This window comes from Bombina bombina, chromosome 1, assembly GCF_027579735.1.
Source record: "Bombina bombina isolate aBomBom1 chromosome 1, aBomBom1.pri, whole genome shotgun sequence".
In the NCBI taxonomy this organism is placed as follows: Eukaryota; Metazoa; Chordata; class Amphibia; order Anura; family Bombinatoridae; genus Bombina; species Bombina bombina.
Genome location: NC_069499.1, coordinates 708,216,445 through 708,229,078, shown reverse-complemented (window position 1 = coordinate 708,229,078; position 12,634 = coordinate 708,216,445).

Genomic DNA, 12,634 nt, shown 5'->3' with positions numbered 1-12,634 from the left:
CACTATAATAAACATATTAACCCCTAAACTGCCGCACTCCTGCATCGCAAATACTAGTTAAATATTATTAACCTCTAATCTGCTGTACCTAACATTGCCGCAACCTACATTACAGTTATTAACCCCTAATCTGCCACCCCCAACGTCGCCGCCACTATACTAAAGTTATTAACCCCTAAACCTAAGTCTAACCCTAACACCCCCTAACTTAAAAATAATTAAAATAAATCTAAATAAAACCTACTATTAATAACTAAATAATTCCTATTTAAAACTAAATACTTACCTATAAAATAAACCCTAAGCTAGCTACCATATAACTAATAATTACATTGTATCTAGCTTAGGGTTTATTTTTATTTTACAGGCAACTTTGTATTTATTTTAACTAGGTAGAATAGTTAGTAAATAGTTATTAACTATTTACTAACTACCTAGCTAAAATAAATACAAATTTACCTGTAAAATAAAACCTAGCCTGAGTTACACTAACACCTAACCTTACACTACAATTAAATAAATTACCTAAATTAAATACAATTACCTAAATTACAAAAAAAACCCCACTAAATTACACAAAATAAAAAAAAAGAAGTTATCAGATATTTAAACTAATTACACCTAATCTAATAGCCCTATCAAAATAAAAAAGCCCCCCCGAAATACCCCCCCAGCCTACAATAAACTACCAATAGCCCTTAAAAGGGCCTTTTTGCGGGGCATTGCCCCAAAGAAATCAGCTCTTTTACCTTTTAAAAAAATACAAACACCCCCCCAACAGTAAAACCCATCACCCACACAACCAAACCCCCCAAATAAAAACCTAACTTAAAAAAACCTAAGTTCCCCATCGCCATGAAAAGGGCATTTGGATGGGCATTACCCTTAAAAGGGTATTTAGCTATTTTTTAATTGCCCAAACCCTAATCTAAAACTAAAACCCACCCAATAAACCCTTAAAAAAAACCTAACACTAACCCCTGAACATCCACTTACAGTTTTGAAGAGCCGACATCTACCCTGAACGAAGCCGGGAGAAGTCCTCAGCGAAGCGGCAAGATGTCCTCAACAAAGCCGGGAGAAGTCTTCATCCAAGCCGGCAGAAGTGGTCCTCCAGACAGGCTGAAGTCTTCATCCAGACGGCATCTTCTATCTTGATCCATCCGGCGCGGAGCGGCTCCATCTTCAAGACATCCGGCGCGGAGCATCCTCTTCTTTCGAAGGTCATTGAAGAATGAATGTTCCTTTAAGTGACGTCATCCAAGATGGCGTCCCTTGAATTCTGATTGGCTGATAGAATTCTATCAGCCAATCGGAATTAAAGGTGAAAAAATCCTATTGGCTGATGCAATCAGCCAATAGGATTGAGCTTCAATCCTATTGGCTGATCCAATCAGCCAATAGTATTGAGCTTTCATTCTATTCGCTGTTTCAATCAGACAATAGAATGCAAGGTCAATCCTATTGGCTGATTGCATCAGCCAATAGGATTTTTTCACCTTTAATTCTGATTGGCTGATAGAATTCTATCAGCCAATCGGAATTCAAGGGACACCATCTTGGATGACGTCACTTAAAGGAAACTTTATTTGGGAAGAAGACTTTGAAAGAAGAGGATGCTCCGCGCCGATATCTTGAAGATGGAGCCGCTCCGCGCCGGATGGATCAAGATAGAAGATGCCGTCTGAATGAAGTCTTCTGCCCGTCTGGAGGACCACTTCTGCCGGCTTGGATGAAGACTTCTCCGGGCTTCGTTGAGGACTTCTTGCCGCTTCGCTGAGGACTTCTCCCGGCTTCGTTGAGGATGGATGTCGGCTCTTCAAAACTGTAAGTGGATCTTCAGGGGTTAGTGTTAGGTTTTTTTAAGGGTTTATTGGGTGGGTTTTAGTTTTATATTAGGGTTTGGGCAATGTAAAAGAGCTAAATGCCCTTTTAAGGGCAATGCCCATCCAAATGCCCTTTTCAGGGCAATGGGGAGCTTAGTTTTTTAGTTAGGTTATTATTTGGGGGGTTGTGTTGGGTGGTGGGTTTTACTGTTGGGGGATGATTGTATTTTTTTTTTACAGGTAAAAGAGCTGATTTCTTTGGGGCAATGCCCAGCAAAATGCCATTTTAAGCGCTTTTTGTAGTTTATTGTAGGCTAGGGTTTTTTATTTTTTGGGGGGGGGGGGGTATTTTGATAGGGCTATTAGATTAATTTCTTTTTGTATTTTGTGTAATTTTGTGTTTGTTTGTTTTTTGTTATTTAGGTAATTGCATTTAATTTAGGTAATTTATTTAATTGTCGTGTAAGGTTAGGTGTTAGTGTAAGACAGGTTAGGTTTTATTCTACAGGTAACTTTGTATTTATTTTAGCTAGGTAGTTAGTAAATAGGTAATAACTATTTAGTAACTATTCTACCTAGTTAAAATAAATACAAACTTGCCTGTAAAATAAAATTAAACCTAAGATAGCTACAATGTATCTATTAGTTATATTGTAGCTAGCTTAGGGTTTATTTTATAGGTAAGTATTTAGTTTTAAATCGGAATTATTTAGGTAATAATTGTAAGTTTTATTTAGATTTATTTGAATTATATTGAAGTTAGGGGTGTTAGGGTTAGACTTAGGTTTAGGGGTTAATAAATTTAGGTTTAGGGGTTAATAAATTTAGTATAGTGGCGGCGATGTTGGGGGCGGCAGATTAGGGGTTAATAAATGTAGGTAGGTGGCGGCGATGTTAGGGGCGACAGATTAGGGGTTAATAATATTTAACTAGTGTTTGTGATGCAGAGTGCAGTGGTTTAGGGGTTAAAATGTTTATTATAGTGGCGGTGACATTGGGGGCGGCAGATTAGGGGTTAATAAGTGTAGGTAGGTTGCGGCAACATTAGGGGCGGGAGATTAGGGGTTAATACGTATAATGTAGGTGTCGGCGATGTTGGGGGCAGCAGATTAGGGGTTAATAAGTATAAATAAGTATAATGTAGGTGGTGGCGATGTCGGGGCGGAAGATTAGGGGTTAATAAATATAATTTAGGTGTCGGCAATGTCAGGGGCGGCAGATTAGGGGTTAATAAGTATAAGATTAGGGGTGTTTAGACTCGGGGCTTACCTTAGGGTGTTAGGTGTAAACATAAATTTCATTTCCCCATAGGAATCAATGGGGCTGTGTTACGGAGCTTTACGCTGCTTTTTTGCAGGTGTTAGGCTTTTTTTCAGCCAGCTCTCCCCATTGATATCTATGGGGAAATCGTGCACGAGCATGTAAAACCAGTTCAACGCTGCCTTAAGCAGCGCTGGTATTGGAGTGCGATATGGAGCACAATTTTGCTCTACGCTCACTTCTTGTCTAATAAAGCCGGGTTTAAGAAAACCTGTAATACCAACACTGTAGGTAAGTTAGCGGTGACAATAATGTGCAAGTTATCACCGCACCCCTCATAACGCAAAACTCGTAATCTAGCCATGTGATTTTTACATTGTTATTTCAATTTGCTTTTTAAACTGCTAATTTTATTGAGCACTTTATTATAATGTATGTGTCTCTATTTTGCATACAGAAAAAATACTCTACACCCCTTTGAAAAATACACAGCTATTAAGGTAAAATCTGACTTTAGAGACTATGCTAAGTGAATACCTGATTAAATTCTATTGGCTATTCAAATCCGCCAATAGGATTTAAGCAGCTATCATCCTATTAGCTGATTTGAACATTTCAGCCAATAGGAATGCAAGGTACTCCAAATTTAAAAGGGATACTTTGCATTCAATCTTCAGTGTATACGGTGGAGATCACGTTAAGAGGAGCCTCCACGCTGCTGAGGACCCAGTGGCGGCTGGTGACTTTTGAGGATGGGGAGCACTAGCCCCGCCCCTCAGATGGCTCCGCCCATTTTAATGTGTGTGTGTATGTATATATATCTATATATAACTTATATTATCAAATTTGCTTCATTCTCGTTGTATCCTTTATTGAAAGAGCATCAATATCCCACTGAGCGCTAGTTGAACATATTGGGTGAGCCAATGACATGAGGCATATATGTGCAGGCACTAAACATCAGTTAATTCCCAGTAGTGCATTGCTGCTTTTGAGCCTACCTATGTATCTTTTTTTACAACAGATATCAAGAGAACAAAGCATATTAGATAACAGAAGTAAATTGGAAAGTTGTTTAAAATTGTTCTATCTGAATCATGAAAGGAAACATTTGGGTTCCATGTCCAGTTAAATATTTTATATTACAATCTAAAGTTGTTTTATGCCACAATAACTTAAAAGATTTTGCCTGAATAAATGTAGCTTTAATCAGTCATTACACAAAACTGTGTAATGTGACAGTTGTAGAGAGCTGCCCCTTTAAACACTAATAATTCTGTTTGTGGTTCTTACAAAAAGAAAAAAGAAAAGAAAGCAGTCTGGGCTCAGCTTTTTTAAGTTTTTTCAGAAGTTCATCATTTCCCCAATAAAGGTAGACAGACCTCACTCATAGTATACATACATACACACACAAATTCAAATATATATATATATATATATATATATATATATATATATATATATATATATATATATATACACTCACACACACATATACATACACACACATATACATACATACATACACACACAAATATATATATATATACACTCACACACACATACACAGACATATACATACATACACAAATATATATATAGAATGAAATGTTTTTTAAAAAAATGGTCTTAAAACTCTTCTCAGTAACTTAAGACGGCTCCTGGTTTAACAGTCCCTACTGGAACTAGAAGGGTTAATTAGCAAAAGTGGTTCACTGCTTACTTTCAGAGAGAGGCTGGCCAGATTTATTTGCGGAGGTGACTGTCAGCTCAATACAAACAATAAATCAGAGATTCAGTTCAACACATGGAAGGGCCTTACCTTTATAACCCGGCAGGTCAAGACAGCCATAAAACGCACATTTCTGTTAGAGAAGCGCTGCAGTAATCTCTGTGCACACTTTCCTCAACAGGCTTCTTAGATTTATTTGCCGAGGTGACAATTCAAATACAATTGCCTCGCTAACGGCTCCCACCATGCAGCAATCCCTTAACCTGTACTATCTATACATACACACAACTTGGAAGGAAGTCCCTGTGCTAACTATCTAATTACTTGCAGCGTTGGGGTAAATAATCAAAAGCACACTGACTCAGTCAGCAGTTGTACTGAAGGGAAGAGGGACCGTCTGTGGCCAGATTGAGTGCTGTCTAATTACTGGGAGTGCGGGCCGGGTCAGGCTGGGGACCCATATTCAGTGAAATGAACTAGCGGTCAACCCTCAGTAAAGGCTTTACCCAAGATTGACCCTTGACTGCTAGTAGTAACTTTCATTTCACTGCATGTGGGTCCCCGCACTCCCAGCAATTAGACAGCACTTAATCTGGCCACAGACGGTCCCTCTTCCCTTCGGTACAACTTCTGACTGAATCAGTGTGCTTTTGATTATTTACCCCAATGCTGCAAGTAATTAGATAGGTAGTTCCGCCCCTGCTCTTACCTCCTTAGACTGCTCTTCTGAAACTGGTGCTTGCTTACAGGCTTGAGGCTCCACTCCACTGCTCCAGCCCAGAGAGCTCCTCTCAGCTCAACCACTATCTCTGCAATGAGATTTCGTGCCGTTGAGCTGGGAGGAGCTTGTCGAGCGTCATCACGTGACTGAGTGATGACGCTCTTCTCTGTCACTGGCTGCTGATGGCCTGCTGCCTGTCTCTCTCTAACACCTCCCACCCCTCGCACAGGCTGAAGTGTGCGAACAGCTAACTATGGGGATGGGGAGGCTGGGAGCTGCGCAACAGGCAATTTTACAATGCGCAAAGCACAGTGCCATAGCTTAGGCTATCGCACGTGCGGTTAGGGATTTGTATGTGTAAGTAATACTGACTGTATTTGTGATTGGGCATTGGAGACTGTGGACAATAATATTATTTAGACAGTGGCACTTTTACTACATGAATAAATGAAAAAAAAAGAATATAAGTTTATATTGTATTTTTTTCTGGGGGTAAAAAAATATATAATTTTTTCAATAGGGGGCTATTGGAAAAATTATATTTTTTTTCTGAATTTTTTTTTTCTTCTGGGATGCTGAGGGGGGCACGTGCGAGTGTGCTCAAATGGAGGAGCCTCCACTGTGAGGACCGCCACCGATGAGGACAGCCGTTCCGGATCTGCGCATTGGGGAAGGCTACTCCGCACCTCTGCAAAGAAAATAGAAGATGGTCCCGCAATGGATGAAGATGGAACCGCATGGATGAAGACTTTCATCGCCGGACTTCAGGAACTGAGTACCTATTTCAGAGTTAGACTTAGGTTTTTTTGTTTTGTTTCTTGGTGGTTTTTTTTTATATTAGGGACTTTTTATTTTAATGGGCAGCAAAAGAGCTGATTGCCCTTTTAAGGGCAATGCCCATACAAATGCCCCTTTAGGGGCAATGTGTAGCTAAGGTTTTTTTTAGAGTTAGGTTTTTTTTTATTTTTGGGCTTGGTTGGGTGGGGAGTTTTACTGTTAGCAGGCCCAGACTGGCCATAGGGCATACCGAGCAAATGCATGGTGGGCCGCCGGTTAGCTTAGCCCCGCACACTATTTCCTTGAAAAGTCATACCGAAAATATATTTTGTTTAATAAATATTGTTTATTATTTATTATGTATGTATTAATTATATTTGTATGATGAATATGCAGCATTCACATTCATTTTCATTGTGGGTTGCTACAATCCTGGGCCGGCCGGGCCAGCGGCCACACTTATACCTGCGACTGGTGGTGGTGACGTGACTGACGTCAGACTAACTATGTTTGAGACAAGTACACACTTCATGCCAGTGTGCAGTACCCCTCTTCATGAGTCAGCCTTGTCCCTAGACAGGAGGGCAGTCAAATGGCTCCAAGCACTGCTGGGGAATCCAAAGGCAGGTGAGTGTACGGGCCTGGGCCAGCATTACTCTCCTACGCTACTCCTAAGTCCTGAGACAGTCTATGTCATGTGGACACGGCATGCGGCTGCACTACACTGATGCCGCAGCGAGTACTGTGTCCACATGACACAGACTGTCTCTGGACTAGCGTAGAGTATTGCTGGCACAGGCCCTTACCTTACCCTGCGCTGCAGGACTTGTCCTAAACTCTGCTTCTCATGCACTGTTCCGGGGAAAACTACTGCTCCATGTAACCTCAGCACAGTGTGAAGTGCAAGGGCAGGAAGAGAGGCGGGAGAGACCTGAGGTGTGTGCAAGTTGCTTACCGGGTAGCCCACAATACAGAGCACAGCTGCTCTAATAAGGAAAACATATCCCCCCTCACATTGTCCTCTAAAAATAGTTATTATGAGCTACATTATTTTTCAATGCTTAAAATCACATCATTGACTGCACACACATGTTAAAAAAAAAATACTCTATTTTATATTTTATCAGGTGCTAATTCATAATGAATATTATTCTCTATATTGGGAGAGCAAATATACATTATTTTTCTTTGTTCCTTACAACGTTTTAGATTTATTTTTTCTTCAGACAACTTCACACAAGTATAGTCGGTGCAGGTGTCATCGATAGGGTTGATTTTGAGAAAGTGATAAATTGTAAAAATAAATAAATACATGTTATAGAAAGTTTATATTATAATAAAGCAGTTATAAGGGCATTAAATTTCTTAGAGCAGTTAATTTGTTAAAAAATAAATATATTTTTTGTAACTAAACAATAACCTGACACCCTCCTGTGCCCTCTACATGAGAATATGGCTTCTAAACTAATTAAGTACTATACATGGGTATACTGCACACTGGCACAAAGCACCACAGCATGGAAGAGGCTCTCTAGATTATGTGGTAGCTGCCGTCTCTGCCACTCCATACGCTCTACAGGAGAGCTCAGCATCTGCACAAGATGGAGTCAGGGGGAACAAAACCATTATCCAGCTCCAGGGAGAACTGAGTTTCTTGGCATAAGCACCTCCAGATATCCAGTAGCTTCAAGCAGTGAAGCCATGGCAGGCAATCAAGGTATGTTACAGAGGCTGCCAGCAAGACAGCATCAGCTGATACTGACAGAGACCGCCCACACAGAGCCAGAAAGAGAACATAACCCATGTATTTGTGTGAATAGGGAGATCTGAAGAGAGATAAGGGGTTACATTAGGCTTCAAAGTGCACATATATAGGTAGTGCCAACCAGAGGCCCTCGCCTTAAGTGGTAGCACAAATCTCTGCATGTAACCAATCATCTGGGATGAGAGCTGCCTGCAGAGCAAACTAAGCAAGGTGAGGTCCGTCTGACAGAGAACCTTTTTTTGGTGGCATGTGACATATACTTTGTGCCCTATAGCTACAGCTAAATGTGTGTTATGTGACATATAATGTGTGCCCTATAACTGTGTGCTATGTGACATAAACCTTTTTGCCTTATAGCTGTGTGTTATGTGACATATACTTTGTGCCCTATAGCTCCCAGTCTGGCCCTGACTGTTAAGGGGTACTTTGTAATTTTTTTAGGTAAAAGAGCTGATTGCTTCAGGGCAATGCCCTACAAAAGGCCCTTTTAAGGGCTATTTGTAGTTTATTGTTGGATTAGGGGGTGTTTTTATTTTGGGGTGGCTTTATTGTTTTTATAGGGGTATTAGATTAGGTTTAATTTTTATTATTTTGGATAATTTCTTTTTTTAATTTTTGTAATCTTTGATTTTTTTATTTTTCGTAATTTTAGTGTTTTTTTTGTAATGTTAGTTTCTGGGTTTTTTTTCGTAATTTTAGTGTTAGTTTTATTTTTAATGTTAGTTTTTTAAATTTTGTAACTTAGTTTTTTATTTGTCGTTTATTTTTATTTATTTAAATAGTAATGTTAGGTTTATTTATTGTTTAATCTTAGGGTTTTTTTATTTTACAGGTAAGTTTTTATTTATTTTAAGATAGTTATATTGTACCTTTAATTTAAAGTTAGGGGTGTTAGGTTTAGGGGTAAATAGTTTAATTTAGTATGTCGGGATGTGGGGGGGTGGTTTAGAGGTTAATAGGTTTATTTAGTGTTGGCGATGTGAGGGGTCGGTGGTTTAGGGGTTAATACTTTAATTTAGTGTTAGCAATGTGGATGGGTGGCGGATTAGGGGTTAATAAATTTTATAAAGTATTTGCGATGTGGGGGGTGGTGCTTTAGGGGTTAATAGTGAAGTTTATGGGTGTTAGTATACTTTGTAATATTTTTTTATGAGTTTTGTGAAACATTTTTGTTTCGCAAAATCCATAACTAATGGTCTTTGATCACGGATTGGATCGTTGTGGTATAGGCTATAATGCTAGCGTAATAGCCTGACCGAACAACTTGTAATACGGGAGACCTAAAAATTCCACACTCAAAAGCCATTTTTTGAGTGCGCAATGGAGAGTTGCGGTTCAGGCTAAAATGCTAGCGGTATAGCCATATCAGCATGACTTTACGGGACGGGAGACCTGCCATTCCGCACGCAAAGGCCAATTTTTCAGTGGTATAGCCGTACTGCAAAACTTGTAATTTTGCCCTTTATTAGTTATTGCTTGCACGCTAACTGCTCTAGATCACCTGTGCCAAAGTCAAAGGTGCGTTACGAATATTTTACATTCCTATGTTCTTCAGATACAGATATATGTATATGTATATATATATATATATATATATATATATATATATATATATATATATATATATATATATACATACACACACACATTAAAGTCCTTCCCAGTCAAATTCTTTGCCAAATACCATAACCTATAACTTTCAACTTGTGATATGAGCACTATTTAGCACGGTTTGCAATATCCATTGAAAATATAGATTGTGCTAGAGCAGTGGCATATTTAGGTTTTGTGCTGCCCTAGGCACTCAAAAGTCTGCTGTCCCCCCTGTTTTAGGCCATATAATATTTTTTGCTCAGGGAGTACCATGAGTTTTTTTTTTCATGGCATTTCGAAAGTAAATGTTCACCAGGGCTTGCAAAACACTTGCGCACACCCATACATAAATACATGGATACACACATACCATATACACAGATATATATATATATATATATATATACACACACATCAATTTCTTTTTAGGACCCTATGGAGGGACACACTATATTTTATATGACACCAAATACAGGGTCATAGTATATTTTATATTACACCCACTGCAGGAACACAGTATATTTTATTCAACCTACCCACTGCAGGGACACAGTATATTTCATACACCAAAAAATGCAGGGACACAGTATATTTCATACACCAAAAAATGCAGCGACACTGTATATTTTTGATTTATAACACCTAAAGCAGGGACACAATATATTTTATATAGCACCTAAAGCAGGGACACAATGGCCTAGATTTGGAGTTTGGCGGTAGCCGTGAAAACCAGCGTTAGAGGCTCCTAACGCTGGTTTTAGGCTACCGCCGGTATTTGGAGTCACTCAAAAAAGGGTCTAACGCTCACTTTTCAGCCGCGACTTTTCCATACCGCAGATCCCCTTACGTCATTTGCGTATCCTATCTTTTCAATGGGATCTTTCTAACTCCGGTATTTAGAGTCGTGTCTGAAGTGAGCGTTAGAATTCTAACGACAAAACTCCAGCCGCAGAAAAAAGTCAGGAGTTAAGAGCTTTCTGGGCTAACGCCGGTTCATAAAGTTCTTAACTACTGTGCTCTAAAGTACACTAACACCCATAAACTACCTATGTACCCCTAAACCGAGGTCCCCCCACATCGCTGCCACTCGATTACATTTTTTTAACCCCTAATCTGCCGACCGCCACCTACGTTATACTTATGTACCCCTAATATGCTGCCCCTAACACCGCCGACCCCTGTATTATATTTATTAACCCCTAACCTGCCCCCACAACGTCGCCTCCACCTGCCTACACTTATTAACTCCTAATCTGCCGACCGGACCGCACCGCTATTATAATAAAGTTATTAACCCCTAATCCACCTCACTAACCCTATAATAAATAGTATTAACCCCTAATCTGGCCTCCCTAACATCGCCGACACCTAACTTCAAACATTAACCCCTAATCTGCCGACCGGAGCTCACCGCTATACTAATAAATGCATTAACCCCTAAAGCTAAGTCTAACCCTAACACTAACACCCCCCTAACTTAAATATAATTTTAATCTAACGAAATTAATTAACTCTTATTAAATAAATTATTCCTATTTAAAGCTAAATACTTACCTGTAAAATAAATCCTAATATAGCTACAATATAAATTATAATTATATTATAGCTATTTTAGGATTTATATTTATTTTACAGGTAACTTTGTATTTATTTTAACCAGGTACAATAGCTATTAAATAGTTAAGAACTATTTAATAGCTACCTAGTTAAAATAATTACAAAATTACCTGTAAAATAAATCCTAACCTAAGTTACAATTAAACCTAACACTACACTATCAATAAATTAAATAAAATACCTACAATTAAACCTAACACTACACTATCAATAAATAAATTAAATACAATTCCTACAAATAACTACAATGAAATAAACTAACTAAAGTACAAAAAATAAAAAAGAACTAAGTTACAAAAAATAAAAAAATATTTACAAACATAAGAAAAATATTACAACAATTTTAAACTAATTACATCTACTCTAAGCCCCCTAATAAAATAACAAAGCCCCCCAAAATAAAAAAATGCCCTACCCTATTCTAAATTACTAAAGTTCAAAGCTCTTTTACCTTACCAGCCCTGAACAGGGCCCTTTGCGGGGCATGCCCCAAGAAGTTCAGCTCTTTTGCCTGTAAAAGGGGGGTTTGGGTTAGATTAGGGGTATGTGGGTGGTGGGTTATAATGTGGGGGGGGGGGTATTGTATGTTTTTTTTTACAGGCAAAAGAGCTGAACTTCTTGGGGCATGCCCTGCAAAGGGCCCTGTTCAGGGCTGGTAAGGTAAAAGAGCTTTGAACTTTAGTAATTTAGAATAGGGTAGGGCATTTTTTTATTTTGGGGGGCTTTGTTATTTTATTAGGGGGCTTAGAGTAGGTGTAATATTTTTCTTATGTTTGTAAATATTTTTTTATTTTTTGTAACTTAGTTCTTTTTTATTTTTTGTACTTTAGTTAGTTTATTTCATTGTAGTTATTTGTAGGTATTGTATTTAATTAATTTATTGATAGTGTAGTGTTAGTTTTAATTGTAGGTAATTGTAGGTATTTTATTTAATTTATTTATTGATAGTGTAGTGTTAGGTTTAATTGTAACTTAGGTTAGGATTTATTTTACAGGTAATTTTGTAATTATTTTAACTAGGTAGCTATTAAATAGTTCTTAACTATTTAATAGCTATTGTACCTGGTTAAAATAAATACAAAGTTACCTGTAAAATAAATATAAATCCTAAAATAGCTATAATATAATTATAATTTATATTGTTGCTATATTAGGATTTATTTTACAGGTAAGTATTTAGCTTTAAATAGGAATAATTTATGTAATAAGAGTTAATTTATTTCGTTAGATTCAAATTATATTTAATTTAGGGGGGTGTTAGTGTTAGGGTTAGACTTAGCTTTAGGGGTTAATACATTTATTAGAATAGCGGTGAGCTCCAGTCGGCAGATTAGGGGTTAATA